We start from the raw sequence: 4,414 nt of genomic DNA, 5'->3' as shown, positions 1-4,414 counted from the left end.
TGATAAGGTCAATGAAATCCCCTCAGGATTTATCCTGAGATCCTGTACCTCAGATTGTAGAACCTTTGTCAGTGTCAGCCATGTGGATGAGTCACAGCAATTGCTTGGCCAATGTGCTCTCTGTGAGAGCCTGAGAGAATGTTTTCTCTCCATGTGACTCTCCTTAGGCACACCCTACATCATTGATCACTTTCCTCTGTGGCCCCATAATCTCCTTTATCAGAAAATTTGGGACACAATTGAGTTACAGGATATTACAGTACAGTTTCTCCTATTTCCTGAGTCCTTACTAACCTTGAAAGGCTAGGGCCAAAATGTTGACTGTCCTTGTAGCCCTTCTTTTTCTTTAATTTTTGGTCTGCAAACTTCAGTTGTTAATACTCCAGAAGAGAGGCTTAATGATATTATTACCCTATAACATAGGCAGTTGAGCTATGACCAGTAAGTTTCAGGATAAAATATCACTGTTTTTATAAAGAAATAAGGGAAGGAGAAACTCTGTGTGTATCTGTTTGTACATGCTATATGATCATACTGAAATGTGTTAGGATATACATAAGATTGACATTGTTTATCCAAACTGGATGGAACCAGAAAAAATGAGATTATATCTTTATATAATTTTGTTCTTATTACAAAGGGCATGAAATAATTTCCACATTTTTAAATCGAGTAATTTAAAAATATTTCAAATTTTCTTAGGGTTCCAAGAATAAGGTAAACAAATAAAAGAAACATTCTGGAAAAGCGTCTTAATTTTTTTCAAGTCTTCCTTGTTAGTTTCACTACAGAATCAGGTATTTTCCCTATATTATGCATTCAGTCTTGGCCAGTGGAGGATGAGGTTCACACCTATGGGACAATGAAATAGTTAACAGAATTTCTATGTTGTTAAAAATTTGATTCGCACCAAAAATAGTTTACACAGGTTGTGTAACAGCTGCCATTGCAATTATGTCTAATGGAAGGTTTTGATTCGCACCAAAAACAATTACATGTGTTTTGAATGGCTAAAACTTCTTGTTTCCTAGGAACTAACTACATAAGTTTCCCCTGGGAACTCTGAAATCATCCTCCTTATTTTTTCTTGGTTCACTGCCTTGGAAACATCCAAAACAGACTGCTGATCTGCTTCTAGGCACTGGTATTGTGAGACTTGCTTGTCGTTTTTATTTAAAAATGTTTTTCTGATTATACAAGTAATTACATGCTCACTGTGGAAAATTTGAAAAAGACAGAAAAATATAAAAAGGAACAAAAAATCACATATAACTACCACTCAGGAACAACCACTGTTAATCTTTTGTCATAATACCTTCCAATTTTATTTTCACATGTTTTTGTACATAATTGAGCTCATCCTGAACCTATAATTTTATACATTGCTTTTATCATGCAATGTGACATGAGTAACATCTAATAAATTGTGCTTTTATAACAATTCATTTTATTTAGATGATCTCTTGCTTTACTATGCCACTTTTATTTATATTTAAATTGTTTCTATTGTAAAAGTACTATTGAAGCTTATATATTTGGGAATAATACCATCTGAATTTGCAAATATTTCCCATTTTAAGTACTGGTAATGGTGCTGCCTAATGTTGTATTCTTATAAGACACTCGTAACTTTTCAACCTGTAATCATCCTAGTGAGTTCCACCAGCTAAGAGACAGCTTCCTTGAGGATGGAGGACAAGGAAACAAGTGAAATCATAGTTCCAATGCCAAAAAGAACTAATATGTTATCTTAAAATGCAAATATACCAAACTTCCACAATAGTTACAATGATATCATTATATTTAACCACAACTACTATGTAGGTATTTGTGCATTGTGCTTTGCTCTTATCTGAAGTAGTGAGTCAAAAACTTTTCTACTTAGTTTGTCCTGGCAGAACTCTTAAAACGAGGGCCAAAGATACCCTGTCCAGCTGACAAGCTGTGTGTTGCTAGCTAAGCTAATGCCATAAGAGAGATTTTCCTACAACTGTAATAGCTTTAAAAAAAATCTATGCAAGCAGTTTATTTATTTATTTATTTATTTATTTATTTATTTATTTATTTTGCAGTACCAGGGATTGAACTCAGGACCTTGCACTTGCCAGGCAGGCACCCATTCCACTGTGCTATCTCCCCAGCCTTTATGCAAGCAATTTAATTAGGGCTAAAGATTCATAAGATTTAAAAGAACACATACTTTTTATTTTCTGCTTTCACAGTCCTTCACATGTTTCCCAAATCAAAAGTTTTGTTGCATTAAAATATTCCAGAAAAAAAGGTGTGGTTACATACAGACATACACAAGGTAAGACTGGTCAAATGTTGATAACTATTGAAAGTTGGTTCTAGATAGTGACTGTATTATTATCTCTATCATTAGGTATGTTTGAAAATTTCAACAACAATAAAAATAGGAAATATCTAAAAATTAAGTGTGAAAAACAAAGTGTAAGATCCTCATAGAGAAATGAAATTTAATCTTGTTTTGGGTTAGAATTTCCTCATTTGTATCTCACTAAAATAGCTAAGGAAGAATATAACCAGTTTATGAGTCCACACTTGATTATGTAGTTTTTGGCTTATAATAATTAAGCTAAAGAATCCTATTGTCTCCTAAACAATTGAACTCATATTGCATTGACTTAGAAACTACTTAAATTGGTAACTACAATATTTCACATGTTATGGACAAAAAGATAGATGAATGTGACCGACCTCACAATTTATTTATTTATTTTTTTTGGTGGAACCAGGGATTGAACTCAGGCCCTTGTGCTTGCCAAGGAAGTGCTTATTCCACTGAGCCATCTCCCTAGCCCCGTTCACAGTTTTTTAAAATACAACCTTTCTCCCTACCATCTATTGCACATACAAAGGCAGCTACTCTGGCAGCCTGTTTCCATTGTTACTGGCTCCCTTGGCAGGACCAGTTACTTCACCCACTTTTTCCAAGTCTCTGTATCCCAGCATCTGGCACATGATATCTCTCCCCAGTGGTTTTTCTTCCCCTCTAGAATGTCACTTATTTTAAATGCAAGTCTGTGTCTAAATCAGGTTTTGTTTTATACTACCTAGTAGAGTTTTTGGATACTTGTAGGCAATATAAATGTATGATACATGAACAAAGAAATAAACATACAAAAGTATTTGAACTGGAGTATGTGAATGAGTAGTTGAGATCTGGTTATATATTTTAGTTGCTACAGTCTTGTTGTTGTTGTTCCAGGAATTGAACTCAAGACCTTTTGCTAGCTACGCAGACACTGTGCTGCTGAGTTATATCCCCAGCTAGTTGCTACAGTGTTAAGAAAGTTCCTTAACTGGTCTGTCTTGGCTGAGAACATAAGAATGACATTGCCAAACTTTCCTACATTGCAGTGTTATTGTCAGACTCAAAATCAACTTAAAGCAGTGTCTATTGAAGTTTTTCAGAAGTCAAAATTAGGGAAGGTCACTTGTGGTGTGTTAGAAAGACAGGCAGCATGATTTTTATGGCACCTCGTATTGGTGGCTGTGAGAATAAAAAATGGTATGTGTAAAACACTTCACAAAGCACCTAATATGAAGTTAACTTTCCAGGAATAATAGTAGATCTGATTATTCTCTTGTGTGTAAAAGAGTGCAAGATGGTAAGACTGTACAGGAGCTGGTATTCTGGACCAGATGTCCCTATAAATGACCACTGTGGTTTTTGTACAGAAACTGGAATTCCTCATCATTTCTGAATAACCTCAGACTTCCATACAGTCACCCTAAGGCTGTTGAATTCCCTGGGCCTGAGAGTGATCCTGTCCATGTATGTTTATGCATATATTTGCATGCAAATATGTGTGTACATATGTTTGTACACATATATGTATATATACATGTGTTTGTATTCATTTATTTTGTTGGCTCAAATATGGCCCCATTTGGATTACACTTAAAGTTTGAGTTCCTCTGTGCATATGTGTATATATTTTTATGCTCACATGTGCTTACTTGTGTGTCTGGATATACAGGTGCTATGTATATGTGTGTGTGGTATGCATGTGTAGAAGTCAATATATCTATTTGTATTTTTTTTTTCATTTGTATTTCTTTTTTTTTCCCCTGTAATAAGGATTTTTTTTTTGCTCCGAATGCCTTCAGGGCAGGTTTGGCTGGCTGGAGTTGTGGGAATCGAACTACAGCAACCTGAGGCTGACAGCTTTGTGGAAGCAGCCACTTAAAGAACTGAGCTAGGGCCAGGCCCCCTGTATTTGTATTTGTACATCTCTCTTAGAGTTGGCCACCTTTGCTGATCTGAATGCAAGGGTGAGGAGAGGCTGCCACTTCATCCAGGTGCTAGAAAAAAATATCCAACAGGCTGCAGCACTCTAAGCAAAGCTGTGAGGTAGGTAGTGGGACATTAGTGTTAAGGTTAGATATG

General features: G+C 35.6%; 1 pseudogene; it reads right to left on the bottom strand.

The window, feature by feature from the left end:
* The window catches only part of LOC101579157, a 5,005-nt pseudogene extending 2,023 nt beyond the window's left edge, over window positions 1-2,982 (bottom strand).
* Between the last annotated feature and the right edge of the window lie 1,432 nt (window positions 2,983-4,414).

The sequence above is a fragment of the Octodon degus genome, unplaced genomic scaffold, assembly GCF_000260255.1.
Source record: "Octodon degus isolate 3935 unplaced genomic scaffold, OctDeg1.0 scaffold00321, whole genome shotgun sequence".
Classification (NCBI taxonomy): Eukaryota; Metazoa; Chordata; class Mammalia; order Rodentia; family Octodontidae; genus Octodon; species Octodon degus.
The sequence above is the reverse complement of the archived record's forward strand: the minus strand, read 5'-3'. Positions and strand labels throughout refer to the sequence as shown.